Here is a 22591-nt window from a genome sequence, read left to right as displayed (position 1 = left end):
GGTTCAAGCAGCAATGTTTTAGTACACTTTATGCCTGGAAAACATCAATTTTTCTGCAACAATACCTGATTTTTCAGGCATGTGTACATGCCTAATTTTTCTGGCCTCTGGTGCTGCACTGTGGCTGCAAAAACAAAACAAAAAAAAGGCACGCACATGTGTCAATTCCCCTTCGTGATCTTTACTTTGTTGTGGTGAAGGGGCTTGCGTATCACAATGAAGCGATCACCTCTATGAGTGTGTTGGCAATGTTGGCACACCCCAGATGATAAGGTCGTTACTTCATTGTGAACAGATCAAAAGCGATCGGCTGGATAATTTTTCATAGAAAAAACATTAAATTTTCTTTGTGATTATCTAAGGTGATCAGTAAAGCCTACTAGGCCAACAATGGGCCCACACTGCAGAATCATTGTTTTCTGGGTCACTTAACTGTCACTGAACTACCTCAGCATGACCATAGGCTTTGAAAAACCGCCAAAGCCTGCAATCTCCTGAACGTGCGCACCAGCACAGTCATCACTACACCAAGATTGACACATAGAGGAATACAATTTATGTCATGAGTGTGTCAACTATAGACAACACTTTGCGGTTGTTTGCGGTGCGTTAAACAGGGAGTTTGGTCTGTCACTGTGAAGCGGGCGTAACCCTTACACTACCTGATCATCATACCTGATCGTATACACACACACTGGATGTTTTGAAGGTCCCATAGCAGAGAATCAGGCATGGGCGTGTCTGTTTCCTGCAGCTGAGGTGGAAAGGTGTGCGTGCAGCAGCTCCAGGAGACTTCCACCTTGTTAAGGCCCCAGGGAGATTTTTCAACACCTTAATCCCCTGGGAGGAACCAGGCTTGTGGGGAGGTTTTCCACCTTTCTCCCCAGCCCAGGCCCTGCCTCTCCCTAGGGAGCTGGTAGGGGCCTGGGCTATGCGCTCAGGCAAGGCCCAGGATCCTGCTTCCCGGGGTAGGCCGGCCGGGAGTAGGGGAGGTGAGTTACCGGCCTCTGCTACATCTCCCGCCCTGGGGGTCAGAAGATCCAGCAGGGGTCATGTGGATGTGTCCCCTGTGGCCCCCAGGGGTGATGCTGTGAAGACCACCAGCCAGTCCGGGAGGGTGGACAGTAACCCTCCAAGAGGCGAGTGGAGAGGCGAGTGGAGTGCTCCTGGGGGTGGGCTGGGAGCGGTGGAAGCTGACTGGGGCAACATGAGGCCTCAGGAGGCAGTCACCACATATGGCTCTCGTATCGCGGCCTACCTCCGGGAGTACGAAGAAACTGGAAAGCTGCTAAAAAGACTCATAAATTAGTTAAAACTGGAAAGAGTCAAGGCAAACAAAGCCTCCAAGGTAAAGAGGCCAGAGATTTCGGCCAGGATCAAACTTCTAAAAGAAGAAATACAATTGCAAGAGGCAAGAAGGATGATTATCCTGAAGGGTAGTGGCCCTTTTCAGGAGAAATTAAAGAATGAGGAAAGGTTCTCTGAGATGACCCAGGCAAGGCAGTCCTGGGAGGAAGAGCCAGAAGAAGACCTGGGGGGCAGATTTTGGGAGCAAGCCTGCCAGCAGGACAAAGATGCCAGCAAACGAATCTGCCCCCCGCGAGCCCAGAGGAGGACTACAGTGAGAGCAACCCAGGCGGTCAGCTGATGGAGGAGATCCGTCACCTGGAATCCCCAAGAATCCGTGAAGAGGGGTTTGTTTTTGGCGATGATCTGTTGGAGGAAGATACAATGGGCAAGAACCATAATAAAGCAAAGAAGACTTCACTGGAGGTGAGATATGTATATGTGCCTCACCAGCTGTGTTCTGGGCCGCAGCACCCACTAACCCACCTAGCCCGGTCTCTGCAGTGATACCAGAGCACGGGAGTGGGGAGAGGAAAGAAGCTAAGATGGCGTCAGACGCTGTCCTCGCTTGCGGTAGCGAGGGCGGCGAAGAGAGGGAGGAGCTAGACAGGAAGGTTCCGGCAGAGAAGGGGGCCGTGGCCGAGCATCAGGTGTCCCCGCCTGCCGCCGCATCCACTGTAGCGCTGGGTAAGTGCACAGTGGAAGTGCGGTGGTATGAGGGGGATGCCATGTCACAGTTGATATCGGGTCCCCTGCTTTGCCTGTCCTTGGTGGCTCCGCTGCGCCTGTGTTCCTCTGCCGCCAATGTCAGTCTGCAGGCGGTGGGGAGCGGGGGCACCTGTGGACGTGCCCATGGGGGTGTCTGTGGGCGGGCAGAGCGGGATCCCGGTGGCTGGAGTGTGTGTGGCTGGGAGCAGTGGTGCCACAAGCCGGCTGCAAGCAGCAGGAGGGAAAAGTCCTGCAAGACATAACAGACAGGACAATAAAGGAAAAGGGAAAGCAATGAAACCAGCCAAAAAGGCTGGGAAAAAACTGTCCACCGTATATAAAGTTTTTAGGGTGGTGGACTCTGCTGCATCCCCTCTATCCTCCCCTGGTACAGGGGGGGGGGTGAGGAGGATTGTAACAGAGGCCCAAATACACCTGCCAGCCAATGAGGCCGAGGATACAGCCGCAAAAGCTGTGGAGGCTGAGGCTGTGCCGCCTATCACACCAGCGGTTCCTATTATCCCCACTGGTCCAGCAGTATGTGTGGGGGGGGGGACAATGAAATTGTGATGACCACCGCAGAGGTGGGTCCCCTGGGTGAAAGTGATAAAAGTATTGAGATGATTAATGTTGAGGCTGTTGTCCCGGATCCTGTGGGGGGTGGGGGGGGGGGGGTCGGCCGTCCGCTGTAAAAGTGGCGGGGTCCCCCCGTGTGCCCCCCTCAGAGGGGTCCGGCGTGACAGTTGTAACAGGTAGGGGGGGAGCCGGTTCTGCTGCCCCTCCTGCGTCCGTGGCTCCTGGCAGAAGTTATGCCAGTGTGGCTGCGGCCGTAGGGGGGGAGGGGATGGCCTCTTTGGCTTCCTCACTCTCAGGGTCCGGTAATGGTGACTTGCAGCGGCGACTGCTGGAGGCCCTCAAAAAGGGGGAGAGCTCTTTTTTTCCGTAGAGGGAGAGAAGGTGGAATGTTCATTCTGGTTCAACAGACATGGCGTTCGGACCTTCCGAGAACAGAACGGGGGCGAGACCACCTGGTCTTCACTCACAACCGGCCCTGGAGCCAGACGGAATGTGGTCTGTCTCAAGTGGAGTAGCGATGAAGCTTGCCCTACTAGAAATAGGGTAGTGGAGCTTCTGCTTGGGATGGGTTTCAAGGCTACTGACATCTTTGCCTTGATCCATCCTTTTGGCTCCAAGGAATTTGACATCAGCTTTGTCTGGCTGGAGGGGCTTGAGCTCTTCTGGTCCGGATATGAGCTGGTGAAGAACATGCCGGACTGGCGTGGTTTTGTTGCAAAAGCGATAACCCGCCAGAGTGAGGTCAAGAGAGTGACCGTGCTGACCCGTAAAGAGTCGCTCTCTTGTATTGACATCATGACCTGGCTGGGTAGGTACGGAGAGGTCCAGGGAATACCAGCTAAAAACCTGGACGAGTTTGGCATTTGGTCGGGTGCCTGGACGTTTAATATCAAGCTAAAACGTCTGGGCGGCACAGTTTCCCACATTCCATCATCTGCCTTTATCGGCCGAGACAGGATCTTGGTTTTCTACAGGGGGCAGCCTAAGCTCTGTCACAAATGCGACAGCCCCACACACTTCAGCGCCAGCTGCCAAGTGCAGAAGTGCGCGTTGTGTGGGGGGACAGGTCATCTAGCCGCATCTTGTGAGGAGATTAGATGCAACCTGTGTGGGGAGCTCGGGCACCCCTTCAGTCGCTGTCCTCTCTCTGAGGCCAATGCGGCCCGAGCTCACGCAGGAGCGGGCCGAGAGGTCCCTTCGGCTGAGGCGGGCACTGGCAAAGGCAGTGGAGTTAAGGGGTCAGTGAGGAACCAGAACAACCCGTCCCGGCAGAGGCGGAGAGAGAGGCGTCAGGCGGAGAGGGAAGAACCCCGTCCTGTGGTGATGCCCGCTCCTTCCCAAACGACTGCCCCTCCTGAATCCGAGACCCTAGGGGGCAGCGAGCTGGAGGAGGAGATTGAGAGACTGGATCGGGCTGAAGAGACTCTGTCCTCGCGCTACGAAAGTTCTGCAGAGGGTAGTGGGGCAGAGTCCCAAAGTAGACGGAAACGGCGTGCTAAAAAAAGATCTAGCCCGACCAAAATGGCCAGGGAAGGGGTAACCGGCTCCCCTCTGGAGCTCTCCAACCGGTACCTCATCTTGGATGAGACCTCTGCCTCCTCTGCTGAGGAGGAGGTTGAAGGTGAGGGGCCGGGGGCGAAGGAGGGAGGGCCTTCAGGGGGCCCCGCGCCCCCCTCTGGTGGGGATGCAAGGTCCTCAGGAGGGGTGGCAAAACCGGGCCCTGAGACTGAGAAAGCCAGGAGTGGTGCGCAGAGGGAGATGGTGGTGGCAGAAATGGATACCACTGTCTCCCTCAAGAGAGGTTGTGCTGCTCTAGAAGGCAGCCCCGGGAGGGGGGAGAAGGATGGGAAGAAGGCCGTCTAATTTAACTTCTCTTTATGGCGGTACCCGCTCTGCTGACTCTGGCGACCATTAATGTCGCCAGCATTAAGTCGGATGCGGCTAGTTTCACAGCCTTTGATTTTCTCAGCCGTGTTGAAGCTGACATTTTGTTTTTGCAAGAGACCAGGCTGCCAGATTTGGCAGCGATTCATAAAGCCAAGAGGGAGTGGAGACCAGGGCCCTCCTACTGGTCTCTTGCGGCTGAGCCGTATAGCGGAGTGGCGGTCCTTTTTACCGCACCGGTAGAATGCTGATGAGTAATTGAATTAGAAATGGGGAGGTGTTTGATCTTGGATATCCTCATGAGGGGACAGGAACTGCGCCTGATCAATATCTACGGGCCCCAGTCCAGGTGGGACAGGAAATGTCTCTTTATGAGGATTAAGCCTTTCCTTTTTACAAGCCGGCAGGTGGTCTTTGGTGGGGACTTTAATACTATCACAAGGCCCCAAGACAGGGGAGGCACCAGAAATCGGCTGACTTATGATAGTATTTTTCTGAATAGAGTAGCTAGTGAGGCTCGTCTGGAGGATGTCCACATTAGGCATACCCCAGGCCACGGTGGTTTCACTTTCTATAGAGGTAGTCAGATCAGGTCTAGAATAGATAGGTTTTATTTGAAGGAGGAGGCTACCTTTTCGCCCTTAAGGGTTGTGGAGGTGGAATTCTCCGATCACTGTTTGATTATGTTTTCTCTGAATATTTCAGAATCCCCCCAAATGGGAAGAGGTTATTGGAAGCTGAATTTGGGCGTCCTGGAGGAAGCAGAGGTGAGACAATCCTTTGAGGACTTCCTTCAGAGTCAGGTACCCTTACTGGATCTCTGTGATACTAAGTCAGAGTGGTGGGAGATATTCAAAGATCAGACTGCAAAGTTCTTCCACCAGCTCTCGAGCCTCAGGTCCCTGGACAGGTACCGCCTGTATCGGGGTCTGAGGAGGAAACTCGAGCATCTGGTCTCGACTGGAGGTAGCCGCGAGGATATCTCCAGGGTGAAATCCTTGCTCAAGAGGTGCCAGTATGATAGGCACACATCTTTAGTTTTTGAGAGGGACTTCAGAAGGTACCGCTCGCCCGACCCCTACATAAACTGTAAGATGTCAGTAAAGAGTAAGTTAGTGACAGGACTGGTCGATAGTACGGGGTCTCTGAACAGGTCCAGATCAGGGATCCTGGAAGTCGTCAGATCCTTTTACTCGTGCCTCTTGGGGAAGAGGGATCTGGATCGGGACATGATGTCGGCTTTCCTGGCTGAAGTCACCTCTGAGTCAGGAGCTCACCTCTCTTTTGACGGTTTGGTAGAAGAGATCAGGAAAGAGGATATTATCCTGGCGGTGGAAGGGTTAGCTCTGAAGAAGTCGCCAGGCCCGGATGGCTTAACATCCGAGTTTTATAAGGCCTTTAAGGACTCTTTATGTCCCCTCTTGACTGAGGGCGCCGGAAGCCACTCTGAGGGTAGTAGCGATGTCACCATTTTCGTATCCTCAAGAGGGGAGGCGGAGTACGTGAAGTCTGAAGTGGATCGCTACTCGGAGGCATCTGGGTCCATGATCAATCAGGATAAGTGTGAGAGTCTCTGGCTGGGAGGGGGTGATCCAGTTTTCAATCTCCCGGACACCCTCCCAGGGCCCAAGTCGTCAGCCAAAGTCCTAGGCATCCATTTTGGCCATGGGGATTATCCCACTCAAAATTGGGACGACAGGCTTAAGATCGACGCTCAGAAGGTCGACCAGTGGAAGGGTTGGTCTTTGACTCTCAGAGAAAGGGTAAACCTGATCAAGGCCTACTTACTCCCTTTGCTTATCTATTTGGGTGGCGTATGTATCTTGCCAGAGCCTCTCTGGACTCGGGTTTATAGTCTGTTCTTCCAGCTCTTATGAGGGAATAGACTGAACCTGATCAAGAGAGAAGTGACTTACCGCACGAGGAGACTAGGGGGGTTATCTATGGTCAACCCCGTGGTGTTTCTTGTAAACACCTTTGTTAAAGCGAATCTGGCGAACCTCTGGATGGAGCGGGCTTCTCTGTGGGTAGTCTCCTGCCGGGGGTGGTTTCTGCCTTTCTTCCAGGAATGGGAGACAGGAGGGCAAGTGAAGGACTTACGTACGCCTCACGGATATCTTCCGACTTACGTCACCCCGATTTTGAAGGTGATCCGCCGGTGGGGTATGGAGGTGAGGGAGATCAGGACTCTGTCAAGGAGGTCCCTTGACGAGAGGGTCTTGTTGTCCCACTTCCAGAAGAGCCTGGCCCTCAGGGATTGCCCAAGCCGGGATCTAGACAAGGGGTTACAGTTGCTAAATTCTGCAAGGATCCCCTTGAAGTTTTGAGACTTGGCTTGGCGCTGCTTTCACGGGAGGCTGTATGTGAGGGACAACTTGAAGTACAAGAACTCTGATGAAAGGGGTTGTCCCCGGGAGGAGTGTGGCTCCATACTGGAAAGTATGGATCACTTCCTGCTTCAGTGTCTCTTTAATACAGAAGTATACCAACGGATGGGAGCTTCCATTGGCTGGCCTAGGCTAGCCAGCCTCTCCGACGCGGAGTGGGCCTATGGAGTGCTCAGAGACATTGGTAGAAGGGACCTGTGCACATTTTTTTTAGTTAGTATAGTGGTTAGGTTCCACACGTGGAATGCACGGTGCTTAGTTTCAACACAGCAGAAAGTCCTTCCAGTGGACGAGGTATGTAGGAACATTCTGGGTGACCTGGTGAAGGTGCGTTGTTTGGAGTATGAGAGACTGGGTACCAGTAGGGCCTCTCTCCTCTGGAGAGGCTTTGCTTTTAGCGTGCCCTAGCCTAGTCATACGTTTCCTGGTGGTGGGCTAAAGCTTTCACCGTAGATTTTTGTTTTGTGGGATGTTGAGCTTTGAAGAAAGGCTTACAGAGACCGAGCTTGGGCCTTCGGGTAGTTCTGTATATTAGAATATTTTGCAGTGTGTATTAAATAGTGATGTTGTTTATGTTGTTTATTAGGATAGGATGAGTTGGGGCTAGTTAGGTTGGGTGGGTGAGGGAATGGGTCTTTTATTTGTGCTTTTATGTGTTTTATGTGTGTTTTGAAGTGTGGAGGCCTGCATCTAGCCCTGGACTATGCGGACATGGTAGGACATGGGGCGAGGGGCTAGATGTGGGTGGTGGAGGTAGGGCTGGCCTCGGACTATGCGGACACGAAAGAGACGTGAGGCGGAGGTCAGCCTTGGGTGATGGGTGAAGGGTGATGGAGTAGGTAGTGGGGGTTAGGGCTAGATTAGGGAGGTAAAAAGCTTTGTTTTGCTTTATGTGATATATTAGTAAAAAGGTGTGTATATATATATATAAAAAAAATTATAATAATAAACAAATTGGTGATGGAGGAAATTTTTTTTTATTTTTTTGTTTGTTTTGTATTATTATTGTTATTGTTTTATAAGCAAGTAGTCTTATTTGCGTTTTTGTTTTATTGACGAGTAGTCAAGTTTTTCTTTTTGGGTTTTACAGCTGAACCGGCTTAGTAAGTTTCATTTCTTTTTTAGCATTTGTATATAGTTTGTATATAGTTTTTATAGGGTATTGGTATAAATGTGAGTATGAGTGAGGCTGGGCCAGCTGAGAAACTGTTCTGTTTGTTTTCTTGTCTGTAAAGTTTTTTATTTTTCTAATAAAAAAGAGTTCCCAAAGCAGAGATTCAGGGTTCATGTCATAGCAGAGAATCAGGCTTCATGTCATAGCAGAGAATCAGGCTTCATGTCACCCACCACTGGAACAGGCCATTGTCAGATATTTAGGCCCCGGCACCCAGACAGAGGAGAGAGGTCCCATGGCAGAGATTCAGGCTTCATGTCATAGCAGAGAATCAGGCTTCACGTCACCCAACACAGGAACAGGCCACTGTCAGATATTTTTAGGCCCCGACACACAGACAGAGGAGAGAGGTCCCATAGCAGAGAATCAGGCTTCATGTCATAGCAGAGAATCAGGCTTCAAGTCATAGCAGAGAATCAGGCTTCAAGTCATAGCAGAGAATCAGGCTTCATGTCATAGCAGAGAATCAGGCTTCATGTCATAGCAGAGAATCAGGCTTCATGTCATAGCAGAGAATCAGGCTTCATGTCATAGCAGAGAATCAGGCTTCACGTCACCCACCACTGGAACAGGCCATTGTCAGATATTTAGGCCCCGGCACCCAGACAGAGGAGAGAGGTCCCATAGCAGAGAATCAGGTTTCATGTCATAGCAGAGAATCAGGCTTCACGTCACCCAAAACTGGAACAGGCCATTGTCAGATATTTAGGCCCCAGCACCCAGACAGAGGAGAGAGGTCCCATAGCAGAGAATCAGGCTTCATGTCATAGCAGAGAATCAGGCTTTATGTCATAGCAGAGAATCAGGCTTCACGTCACCCACCACTGGAACAGGCCATTGTCAGATATTTAGGCCCCGGCACCCAGACAGAGGAGAGAGGTCCCATAGCAGAGAATCAGGCTTTATGTCATAGCAGAGAATCAGGCTTCACGTCACCCAAAACTGGAACAGGCCATTGTCAGATATTTAGGCCCCGGCACCCAGACAGAGGAGAGAGGTCCCATAGCAGAGAATCAGGCTTCATGTCATAGCAGAGAATCAGGCTTCATGTCATAGCAGAGAATCAGGCTTCACGTCATAGCAGAGAATCAGGCTTCACGTCACCCACCACTGGAACAGGCCGCTGTCAGATATTTAGGCCCCGGCACCCAGACAGAGGAGAGAGGTCCCATAGCAGAGAATCAGGCTTCATGTCATAGCAGAGAATCAGACTTCATGTCATAGCAGAGAATCAGGCTTCATGTCATAGCAGAGAATCAGGCTTCATGTCATAGCAGAGAATCAGGCTTCATGTCAACCAACACTGGAACAGGCCACTGTCAGATATTTTTAGGCCCCGGCACCCAGACAGAGGAGAGAGGTCCCATAGCAGAGATTCAGGCTTCATGTCATAGCACAGAATCAGGCTTCATGTCACCCAACACTGGAACAGGCCACTGTCAGATATTTTTAGGCCCCGGCAACCAGACAGAGGAGAGGTTCATTCAATTTTGGGTTGCCCCGCAATATAATGGTAAAATGAAAATAAAAAGAGGATTGAATGAGGAAGTGCCCTGGAGTACAATAATATATGGTTAAGGGGAGGTAGTTATAAATGTCTAATCTGCACAAGGGATGGACAGGTCCTGTGGGATCCATGCCTGGTTCATTTTTATGAACGTCAGCTTGTCCACATTGGCTGTAGACAGGCGGCTGCGTTTGTCTGTAATGACGCCCCCTGCCGTGCTGAATACACGTTCAGACAAAACGTTGGCCGCCGGGCAGGCCAGCACCTCCAAGGCATAAAAGGCTACCTCTGGCCACGTGGACAATTTGGAGACCCAGAAGTTGAATGGGGCCGAACCATCAGTCAGTACTTGGAGGGGTGTGCACACGTACTGTTTCACCATGTTAGTGAAATGTTGCCTCCTGCTAACACATTCCGTATCAGGTGGTGGTGCAGTTAGCTGTGGCGTGTTGACAAAACTTTTCCACATCTCTGCCATGCTAACCCTGCCCTCAGAGGAGCTGACCGTGACACAGCTACGTTGGCGACCTCTTGCTCCTCCTCTGCCTTCGCCTTGGGCTTCCACTTGTTCCCCTATGACATTTGGGAATGCTCTCAGTAGCGCGTCTACCAATGTGCGCTTGTACTCGCGCATCTTCCTATCACGCTCCAGTGCAGGGAGTAAGGTGGGCACATTGTCTTTGTACCGTGGATCCAGCAGGGTGGCAACCCAGTAGTTCGCACACGTTAAAATGTGGGCAACTCTGCTGTCATTGCGCAGGCACTGCAGCATGTAGTCGCTCATGTGTGCCAGGCTGCCCAGAGGTAAGGACAAGCTGTCCTCTGTGGGAGGTGTATCATCATCGTCCTGCGTTTCCCCCAGCCACGCACCAGTGATGGGCTCGAGCTGCGTTGGGTGCCACCCCGCTGTGAACATGCTTCATCCTCATCCTCCTCCACCTCATCCTCGTCCTCCTCGTCCTCCAGTAATGGGCCCTGGCTGGCCACATTTGTACCTGGCCTCTGCTGTTGCAAAAAAACTCCCTCTAAGTCACTTCTAAGAGACTAGCCTGAAAGTGCTAAAAATGACCCATCTTCCTCCTCCTCCTCCTCCTCCTCCTCCTGGGCCACCTCCTCTTCCATCATCTCCCTAAGTGTTTACTCAAGGAGACATAGAAGTGGTATTGTAACGCTGATAACGGCGTCATCGCCACTGGCCATGTTGGTGGAGTACTCGAAACAGCGCAACAGGGCACACAGGTCTCGCATGGAGGCCCAGTCATTGGTGGTGAAGTGGTGCTGTTCCGCAGTGCGACTGACCCGTGCATACTGCAGATAAAACTCCACTATGGCCTGCTGCTGCTCGCACAGTCTGTCCAGCATGTGCAAGGTGGAGTTCCACCTGGTGGGCACGTCGCATATGAGGTGGTGAGCGGGAAGGCCGAAGTTACGCTGTAGCGCAGACAGGCGAGCAGCGCCAGGACGTGACCAGCCACAGCAATAACCACAGATTTAGCTGAATATAAATTGTAGGCCTATTATTTAGTCCCTGGATGACAGGTATACGTTTACGGACAGAATTAGACTTGGAAATGCATGGTAGCGTGGGAAGTTGTTGAGGATGACCCTATCAGCACCTTCAATCTAATATACCCTTTTATGGATAGATTTAATGTTGGCCGGATACAGCAGAAACCACTGATTTAGGGAATTGCTAAGTTGGGAATTGTATTTCAACCCAGAACAAAAACTGTGCTTTGGCGGACACTAAATAAATTGACCAGCCACAGCAATAACCACAGATTTAGCTGAGTATAAATTGTAGGCCTATTATTTAGGCGCTGGATGACAGGTATACATTTACGGACAGAATTAGACTTGGAAATGCACGGTAGCGTGTAAAGTTATTGAGGATGACCCTATCCGCACCTTCAATCTAATATACCCTTTTATGGATAGATTTAAACTTGGCCTGATACAGCAGAAACCACTGATTTAGGGAATTGCTAAGTTGGGAATTGTATTTCAACCCAGAACAAAAATATATCCTTTGCCAGACAGCAGACAGTATTACAATTGGCTAGCCACAGCTGAAACACCAGATTTAGGGTACTGCTATTTTGGCAATTGTATTTCACCCCTCGATAAAATAGCAAGCACAGCCAAGCACCTGATGTAGGATATAGCAAAAAAAAAAAAACACACTATTGATGGTTAAATGTATTTGGTGGCAGCTTGTGCTGGCGCACCACAAGACACAAAATGGCCGCCGATCACCCCAGAAAAAAGTGACAGAAAAACGCTCTGGGCAGCCTAAAAACAGTGAACAATTAAATAGCAGCAGTTGAATGATTCACAGCTGTAGATCGATCACTTCATTAAGTGTTTTTGCTGAGTAAATCCCTGCCTAATCTCGCCCTAACAGCAGCAGCTGCATCCTCTCCCTACACTGATTAGAGCAGAGTGACGTGCAGCGCTACGTGACTCCAGCTTAAATAGAGGCTGGGTCACATGCTGTACTGGCCAATCATAGCCATGCCAATAGTAGGCATGGCTGTGATGGCCTCTAAGGGCACAGAGTTAGACGCTTGTTGATTGGCTGCTTTGCAGCCTTTCAAAAAGCGCCAAGAAAGCACCGAACCCCGAACCCGAACTTTTACGAAAATATTCGGGTTCGGGTCCGTGTCACGGACACCCCAAAATTCGGTACGAACCCGAACTATACAGTTCGGGTTCGCTCATCCCTACTAGCAACCACAGGTACTGTATCCACAATACTGTGCTATGTACAGACCTGTTCAGCTAGCGATGAGCTCCAAACTGGGAACTTAGCCGGATATACAGAGGCCGTTCCCCACACGCACAATGCAGGTGTAGAATATATGTACATAGCCACATTGCAAGTATTAACCCATGACCAGCGACGCAGGAACCAGTCCATTGCAGAGATCCATGTAGAATATAATACTACTTACGACAATGGTTGTGTCCCTAGCTGGTTTATGACCTGGCTGAAAGGTGTAACACACCACCGATGTTTACAAAGTCCCTTTCTACACTGCAGGAGCTTCACCAAATACATGTCATGGAAGGTGTACAGGAAACTAGAAGACACAAAATGAATATCTAACTGACTGGATCCAAAACTAAGGAACAAAAGGGAGAGCCCTGCATCAGACCTGGCACTCTCCCTGACTGCTCAGCCTATGCGAAAATCCCAATGGTAGATGATCGCATATCCTCGTACCTCGACTGTATAACACCTGAACACCCTATAATAGTGAGGGGACACGGCCACCGGCTCCCTACACTTGATATGGAGGGAGTCAGGGTCACCTGGGATCCAGCAAACAGACAAACACAAATGAATGAATAAAACTTATCTGTAGAAGACTCAGAAGTAGGATCAGCATGCACACACTCCAGGAAGGAATATAAACCGCAAAGTAAAGCAGTCTGGGAAGGGATTTAAAGGGATGCAATCAGTGCAACTACATGACAGCTGAGAGAGGCTAACAAGATGAGAAAATGAAAGCAAAACAAAAGGAAGCTCAAGGAGGAGGTTCTGAAAGGCATCTGTCAGAGCTTCTCAGATGTCTGGTGGTGACAGTACCCCTCCTTCTACGAGTGGACTCTGGACACTCAGAGCCCACCTTCTCAGGATGGGACCTATGGAAAGCCCTGATGAAACAAGTGGCCTTAATGTCCGTCACTGGGACCCACATCCTCTCCTCAGGACCATAACCCTCCCAATGAACGAGGTACTGGAGAGAACCGCGGACAACATGGAAATCCACAATCCTAGAGACCTGAAATTCAAGATTACCATCAACCACAATCGGAGGAGGAGCCAAAGACGAGGGTACAATGGGTCGGACATAAGGTTTTAATAAGGACTTATGAAAAACATTATGGATCTTCCAAGTCTGAGGAAGATCAAGACTGTAGGCAACAGGATTGATGACGGACAAGATTTTGTAAAGCCCAATAAACTTAGGACCCAACTTCCAGGAGGGAACCTTCAATTTGATATTCTTAGTAGACAACCACACCAGATCACCAACATTCAGGTCCGGACCAGGCACACGTCTCTTATCCGCCACACGCTTATATCTCTCACTCATGCTCTTTAGATTATCCTGAATCTTTTGCCAAATAGATGACAACGAAGAGGAGAATCTGTTCTCATCAGGTAAACCAGAAGACCCCTCTCCAGAGAATGTCCCAAACTGCGGATGAAACCCATATGCACCAAAAAATGGTGACTTATCAGAGGACTCCTGACGACGGTTATTGAAAGCAAACTCAGCAAGGGACAAAAAAGAACACCAATCCTCCTGATTCTCCGCTACAAAACAGTGCAGATATGTCTCCAGATTCTGATTGACGCGCTCTGTCTGGCCATTCGACTGCGGGTGGAAAGCAGAAGAGAATGACAACCGAACCCCTAAGCGAGAACAGAAAGCCTTCCAGAATCAGGAAACAAACTGCGTGCCCCTATCAGAGAATATGTCTGAAGGAATACCATGCAATTTGACAATGTGATCAATAAATGCCTGTGCCAGCGTCTTAGCATTGGGCAAGCCAGGAAGAGGGATGAAATGCACCATTTTGCTAAAACGGTCCACCACCACCAGAATCACAGTCTTCCCCGAGGAACGAGGCAGGTCCGTAATGAAGTCCATGGACAGATGTTCCAAGGACGGGAAGGAATGGGTAAGGCAAGGAGAGGACCTGATTGCCGTGAATGAGGGACTTTGGCACGAGCGCAGGTCTCGCAGGCTGCCACAAAACCCTCAACCGACTTACGAAGTGCCGGCCACCAGAATCTCTGAGCGATGAGATCCACTGTGGCTCTTGCCCCCGGGTGCCCAGCAAGGACAGTATAGTGGTGTTCCTTAAAAATCTTGTGTCTTAAAGTGAGAGGCACAAACAACCTCACAGGAGGACAAAGATCAGGAGACTGGGCTACCTGAACCTCTGCCTCCAATTCAGGATAAAGAGCAGAGACCACCACACCTTCAGCCAAAATGGGACCCGGGTCTTCAAAATTCCCACCTCCCGGAAAACAACGTGACAGGGCATCCGCCTTCACATTCTTAACCCCAGGGCGGAACGTGACAACAAAATTAAACCTGGAAAAGAACAAAGACCATCTGGCCTGTCTCGGGTTCAGACGCTTGGCTGACTCCAAGTAGGCCAGATTCTTATGGTCAGTAAACACGGTAATAGGGTGTCTGGCTCCCTCTAGCCAATGGCGCCATTCCTCAAAAGCCAACTTGATGGCCAACAACTCCCTTTCTCCCACATCGTAATTTCTCTCTGCGGAGGAGCGTTTCTTCGAGAAAAAGGCACACGGTCGCCATTTGGCAGGAGAGGGACCCTGAGACAAGACCGCACCCACACCCACCTCAGAAGCATCAACCTCAACTATGAAGGGTAGAGAAATATCAGGTTGTACCAAGATGGGAGCGGAAGCAAAACTCTCCTTGATATTAGAAAAGGCCTTACGCGCCTCTACCGACCAGGAGGAAAAATCTACCCCCTTTCTAGTCATATCAGTGAGTGGTTTAACAACAGAGGAATAATTCAAAATAAACTTCCTGTAATAATTGGCAAAGCCCAAAAAACGCATCAGCGCCTTCTGATTCTCAGGATGCTCCCACTCAAGCACAGCGCGGACCTTCTCGGGGTTCATGCGAAAACCAGAAGCGGAGAGAAGAAACCCCAGAAATTTAATTTCTGGAACCGCAAACACACATTTTTCCAGTTTAGCGTACAATTTATTCTCCCGCAGGATGAGCAAGACCTGACGTAAGTGTTCCTCATGAGTTTTGAAATCAGGAGAAAAAATCAAAATGTCATCTAGATACACTAATACAAATTTCCCCATTAAATGATAAAAAATGCTGTTCACAAAATGCTGGAAGACGGCTGGAGCATTCATCAAACCAAAAGGCATAACCAAATTCTCAAAATGGCCCTCAGGGGTATTGAAGGCCGTCTTCCATTCGTCTCCTTCTCTGACCCTGACCAGGTTGTATGCCCCTCTTAGATCCAACTTGGAAAAAACTTTAGCCCCAACAATCTGGTTAAACAGGTCCGGGATCAGAGGAAGCGGATAAGGGTCACAAATTGTGATACTGTTCAGCTCCCTGAAATCCAGACATGGTCTTAAAGAACCATCTTTTTTCTTAACAAAGAAAAAGCCAGCAGCAACAGGTGACTTCGAGGGTCGTATGTGTCCTTTTCTCAGACTCTCAGAGATATAAGCATGCATAGTGACCCTTTCAGGTTGGGAGAGATTGTATAAACGAGATTTAGGCAGCTTGGCGCCTGGGGTGAGATTAATAGGGCAATCGTACTCCCTGTGCGGGGGCAAGTCCTGGACACCACTCTCAGAGAAGACATCCAAAAATTCAGAGAGAAAAGATGGTACAGTCTTAGTAGAAACCTCAGAAACAGATGTCGTGAGGCAATTCTCTCTGCAAAAGTCACTCCAACCATTTATTTGCCTCACTTGCCAATCAATGGTGGGGTTATGTTTGGTGAGCCAGGGTAACCCCAACACTAGAGGAGTAGGCAACCCGCTAAGGATGAAACATGACACATCCTCAACATGAGCATCACTCACAATCAAACGGATATTGTGAACTATGCCCTTTAACGATTTCTGAGAAAGTGGAACGGAATCAATAGCAAAAACAGGTTAAACCTTTCCCAAAGTGCATACCTGGAAACCATGAGTTATAGCAAATTGACTATCAATGAGATTGACAGCTGCTCCACTATCTACAAAAATCTCACAAAAAATGTTCTTGCTCTCTACCGCCACCCTGGCAGGTAGGACAAAATGGGAACTACAAGCAAACGGAAAACCTTCAATTTCCGCATCAACCTTGCCAATAGTAACAGATGCAACGTTTTTAGAGGATTTTTTTCTTTTTGTTACTTTATTACTCTCAAAAAACTGCCTGAATCTCCTAGAGGGACAAACATTTGCCAAATGATTTATACCCCCACAACAGAAACAAACCTTCCCATGAGGGCTGAATCTTCTATTGTCAGAGGTAATCAAACCCAGCTGCATGGGCTCTTGCTCAGAAGGGATTAAGAGCGACTGAGACCCCTGTGCACTGAATGAGACCGCCGCACTGTCCTGGGACTGAGTATGACAGGGAGGAGTCTCTCTAAGACGCCTGTCAATACAAACAGCCCAAGACATGGCAAAGTCCAAGGAGGTAGGTCCCTCATGAAAGGCAAATGCATTTTTCAATCCCTCTGAAAGGCCATGGCAAAATTGACTTCGGAGTGCAGCATTATTCCAACCAGTATCAGCTTCCCATCTCCGAAATTCTGAACAGTATATCTCTGCGGACTGTTTACCCTGGCATAAAAGACGTAGTCTAGACTCAGCCAAAGCAATATGATCCGGATCATCATATATCTGACCCAGGGCTAAAAAGAATTCATCCACTGAACGGAGGGGCCGTGCCCCCACCGGCAGCAAAAAGGCCCAGGACTGAGCGTTATCCCTGAGCAGCGATATGATGATCCCCACCCTCCGCTCCTCATCACCAGAGGAATGGGGAAGTAGGCGAAAATGGAGTTTGCAAGCCTCTCTAAAACGAACAAAATTCTCACTACCCCCGGAGAACGTATCCGGAAGCGAGATTTTAGGCTCAGAGCAAACTCCATGAACATAAGCAGAAACGGTCACCTCAAACTGAGAGACAGTTTTCCGGAGATCTTCTACCTCCAGTGAAAGACCCTGCATGCGGTCAATCAAGGTTGAAACCGGATTCATGCTTAAGACGGTTTTGGCGGTTTATAATGTCACGGAAGGTGTACAGGAAACTAGAAGACACAAAATGAATATCCGACTGACTGGATCCAAAGCTAAGGAACAAAAGGGAGAGCCCTGCATCAGACCTGGCACTCTCCCTGACTGCTCAGCCTATGCGAAAATCCCAATGGTAGATGATCGCATATCCTCGTACCTCGACTGTATAACACCTGGACACCCTATAATAGTGAGGGGACACGGCCACCGGCTCCCTACACTTGATACGGAGGGAGTCAGGGTCACCTGGGATCCAGCAAACAGACAAACACAAATGAATGAACAAAACTTATGTAACGATCTAGGTTCAGGCTCGGAGTCCAGTAGCTGGAAGCAGCAATGCACAAGCAGAGATAGATGATAGGCAGCAAGCAGATGGAAGTCAGGACAAGCGTGGGTCTATAGCCGAGGATGTCAGATAAGTGAAGGAGCACGAGCAAGAGTAGTAGGATGATACAAGCCACGGGTCGCTACACGGATGATAACGTCGATTTCACAGGAAGCAGCAAGGAGCAAGATATTGGCAGAGAGCACAATAATCTGGCAATGAAACAGAGCCAGGACATGGCTTTTAAAGGAAGTACATGGGAGGAGCCAGGAGTTCAGAGTTCAGCAATGAACTCGGAAGCAATGTATCTAGTACAAGAGATCCGACAAGGTAACAAGTCAGAAGTGAAGGTGGCTCAGCAGACAGAGCTGCAGCCAGTTACTGAAGCATTACTGGGTTCAAATCCTGACAACTTATCTGTAGAAGACTTAGAAGTAGGATCAGCATGCACACACTCCAGGAAGGAATATAAACCGCAAAGTGAAGCAGTCTGGGAAGGGATTTAAAGGGATGCAATCAGTGCAACTACATGACAGCTGAGAGAGGCTAACGAGATGAGAAAATGAAAGCAAAACAAAAGGAAGCTCAAAGAGGAGGTTCTGAAAGGCATCTGTCAGAGCTTCTCAGATGTCTGGTGGTGACAATACACAGATGGAGAAATTTCAGAGGGATTTAAACAGTTATAAACTGAATAATATCACTTGGGGTAGACTGAATCATATATCTAAGGGCGATGGGCATCTCGCCGCACAATCCCTATTGGTTTCCACTGACTAAGTGTGAGCCGAACCACGTGTCATCGGGTGCTATATAGCACCTGATGACGCGTTCCGGCCAGCCAATCACTTTCATGCCAGTAACCAACATGGCTACGTAGCAGCCAACAGACGTGCGGGGAGGAAACTCGAGCACCGCGCTCGAGCACACGCAGTGAAAAAGGTGTTCGGCCGAGCATGCTAGTCCAACACTAGATGGCACCCAAAACAGATTAAATGTCATCTAAGTGGGATTCATTATCTGAAGCATATGTCATCCAGAAGCCTGATTAAAGAGATTTAAAATCCTTTGAGTGGAATAGATAAGAAGGGAATTGCCAGCGTTTGGAAAACGGAATTGGATTAGATAGGGCCAACTCAAAAAGCACCGGGGCATGATCAGAGATATGTATATCCAGGATACTTGAGGATTTTAACAGATGTCTCTGATTCTAGGTCTATATAACTGACCTTAATGTAGAACCTGAAAAGGCAGGTTACTATGACAGAGCCACTCCTCAGCAGTCCTTCAGGTGAGCAGAAGGTGCGAAATACCAGTGTGTCAATCGTGGTTCCCATACTGAAATGGCCGAAGATGCTGCCCCTGCGAACTCCCAGGGAACAGCAGCCCGACTCTAGGCAAAACCGCAGAGGAGGTCAGGTACAGACGTGGACAAAATTGTTGGTACCCTTTGGTCAATGAAAGAAAAAGTCACAATGGTCACAGAAATAACTTTAATCTGACAAAAGTAATAATAAATTAAAATTCTATAAATGTTAACCAATGAAAGTCAGACATTGTTTTTCAACCATGCTTCAACAGAATTATGTAAAAAAATAAACTCATGAAACAGGCATGGACAAAAATGATGGTACCCCTAGAAAACACAGAACATAATGTGACCAAAGGGACATGTTAATTCAAGGTGTGTCCACTAATTAGCATCACAGGTGTCTACAACCTTGTAATCAGCCATTGGGCCTATATATATGGCTCCAGGTAATCACTGTGTTGTTTGGTGATATGGTGTGTACCACACTCGACATGGACCAGAGGAAGCAAAGGAAAGAGCTGTCTCAAGAGATCAGAAAGAAAATTATAGACAAGCATGTTAAAGGTAAAGGCTATAAGACCATCTCCAAGCAACTAGATGTTCCTGTGAGTACAGTTGCACATATTATTCATAAGTTTAAGATCCATGGGACTGTAGCCAACCTCCCTGGACGTGGCCGCAGGAGGAAAATTGATGACAAATCTAAGAGACGGATAATCCGAATGGTAACAAAAGAGCCTAGAAAGACTTCTAAAGAGATTCAAGGTGAACTTCATGCTCAAGGAACATCAGTGTCAGATCGCACCATCCGTCGTTGTTTGAGCCAAAGTGGACTACATGGGAGACGACCAAGGAGGACACCATTGTTGAAAACGAATCATAAAAAAGCAAGACTGGAATATGCCAAACTACATGTTGACAAGCCACAAAGCTTCTGGGAGAATGTCCTGTGGACAGATGAGACAAAAATCGAAGTTTTTGCCAAGGCACATCAGCTGTATGTTCACAGACGAAAAAATGAAGCATATCAAGAAAAGAACACTGTCCCTACTGTGAAACATGGAGGAGGCTCTGTTATGTTCTGGGGCTGCTTTGCTGCGTCTGGCACAGGGTGTCTTGAATCTGTGCAGGGTACAATGAAATCTCAAGACTATCAAGGAATTCTAGAGAGAAATGTACTAGCCAGTGTCAGAAAGCTTGGTCTCAGTCGCAGGTCATGGGTCTTGCAACAGGACAATGACCCAAAACACACCGCTAAAAACACCCAAGAATGGCTAAGAGGAAAAAATTGGACTATTCTAAAGTGGCCTTCTATGAGCCCTGACCTCAATCCTATTGAGCATCTTTGGAAGGAGCTGAAACATGCAGTCTGGAAAAGGCACCCTTCAAACCGGACACAACTGGAGCAGTTTGCTCATGAGGAGTGGGCCAAAATACCTGCTGAGAGGTGCAGATGTCTCATTGACAGTTACAGGAAGCGTTTGATTGCAGTGATTGCCTCAAAAGGTTGCGCAACAAAATATTAAGTTAGGGGTACCATCATTTTTGTCCATGCCTGTTTCATGAGTTTATTTTTTTACATAATTCTGTTGAAGCATGGTTGAAAAACAATGTCTGACTTTCATTGGTTAACATTTATAGAATTTTAATTTATTATTACTTTTGTCAGATTAAAGTTATTTCTGTGACCATTGTGACTTTTTCTTTCATTGACCAAAGGGTACCAACAATTTTGTCCACGTCTGTATGTATGCCGAAGTTCTCCCAGCGATGACTCTGGAACAGGGAGGAATCTATCTCTGCACTTATGGCCGCGTGGTAATGGCGGACCTAGTGATGCAGGCCTCAGAGCTGTTGTGCGGTCTCTGGGGCTTCTGGGGATGGTGGAGAGCTGGGGCCAGTCTTGGCTGTCACTTGTCCACCCCTTATCCTGTTAATTAATGCAGCTTCTACGCAGTATGCTGGAACGGAGCTGGTACTTTTGCCACGGATGAGCAGGAGCTCAATTAAGTTGCAGCCATCAGCAAGAGCCGCCTCCTGAAAGTCCTCCCCCAAGGTATTTATTGAGGAGTGGAGCAAGCATTTTGACCTCACAGGTGTTTTAGGTGGGTTTACTGGATACGGAAATGCCATAAATCTGGACATTAACTACTGTTTGGGAACACTGCAGGGTTCAAAAGTGAATGGAGCTTTTGGAGTGCAGGTTTTGATAGACTGGTTTTACAGGCACCATGTTGTATTTGAACAGCCTCTGGGATAGCATCATAACCATTTTCTGAGAACTATATGTTTATTTTTCTCTCACTATAGCTTATTTTTTTGCGGGAAGAGATGTAATTATCATTGGTTCAATTATGGGGTACATAAGAGTTTGATAACTTTTTAATTCACTTTTTGGGAATCAGCTAAAGACAGCAATTCTGTCACTGCTTTTTGGGTTTTGTTGTTGCGGCACACACCGTGTAGGAAAAATTACATGTTATCTTTATTGTGCTTTATTACAGATATACCAATTTAATTTATTTATGTGTTTTACTTTTTACCACTTTTACACAAAGCATTTATTTATTTTTTTATGTCGTTTAATGCAAGGCACCAACGGAACAGATCAGTGATGATGAAGTCAAAGGGGTTTATTAACAAAACAAACAAAGTCCAGGTAAACTTCACTGGGCAAATATTAGGCAAATAAAAAATGAAGGCAAGCCAGTAGCCCCGATCCATGCATAAGTCTCTGTGCAACTTGCCAGGTAAACTGATGCGTCACGGAAAGTCCCAGGTCCTGGGTCCCACTGGAACGGACAGAGTCCCAACAAACTTCAGTCAGTAGCTAGCAGTACTGACCTGCACCTGGATAAGGAAGGATAACAGTGGGCACTGACTGACCTGAGAGGCTACCTTTTATGTGCCTGCTAACAAATCCTAGGGCGCCAAGTGTCCACTCCCCATGGGTCATGATCCTGCCCTACACCTGTGTACAAGGCTTTGGTCAGTCATTAATCAATTAGACCAATGCCAGCCCCCTAATCTTCTTTAAACTTGCGGCCAGGTGCTATTCCCTTCGCTGGTCGGTGAAGCACATAATAAGCGCGTACGCGCGACTGCATATCCCTTTGCGAACCCGTTTTCGAACATAAATACCGATGCACGACAGGCTCTGCGAGAGTGCGTAAGCGCGTTGACATGGACACCGGAATGGAATCCGCAATAGGCACCGAAGACAAGCTCAGCCGCAGCATACTGCCACTAGCCCGGCCAAGCTGTCCCCGAAAGCCATGAAGTCTTCCCCTCCGGCGCACATGCAAACGCATCCCTGCGTCGTTCGCAAAGGGGTTGGAGCTGGTGTATCAATGGAGACACGCATTTTTTAAAAGAAAAAATAGTTTTTGTGTCTAGCCATATTTTTTGCTGGTGATGGTCTTGTGTGGATTTTTTGCAGGATGAAGTGACGGTTTCATTGGCATTTTTGGGTACATACAACTTTTTGATTGCTTTTTACGCTTTTGGATGCTCCAGAATGGTCATGTGGAATACAATTATTTACTAAAA

General features: G+C 48.6%; 1 protein-coding gene across 1 annotated transcript in view; it reads right to left on the bottom strand.

Moving 5' to 3' along the window:
* Positions 1 to 22591, bottom strand: part of TEX11 (testis expressed 11) — a 1226647-nt gene that overhangs the window by 1084514 nt on the left and 119542 nt on the right. The window lies entirely within an intron of this gene.

The sequence above is a fragment of the Bufo gargarizans genome, chromosome 9 (genome assembly GCF_014858855.1).
Source record: "Bufo gargarizans isolate SCDJY-AF-19 chromosome 9, ASM1485885v1, whole genome shotgun sequence".
Taxonomy (NCBI): Eukaryota; Metazoa; Chordata; class Amphibia; order Anura; family Bufonidae; genus Bufo; species Bufo gargarizans.
Note: the sequence above shows the minus strand (reverse complement) of the source record. Positions and strands in the feature narration are given on the sequence as shown.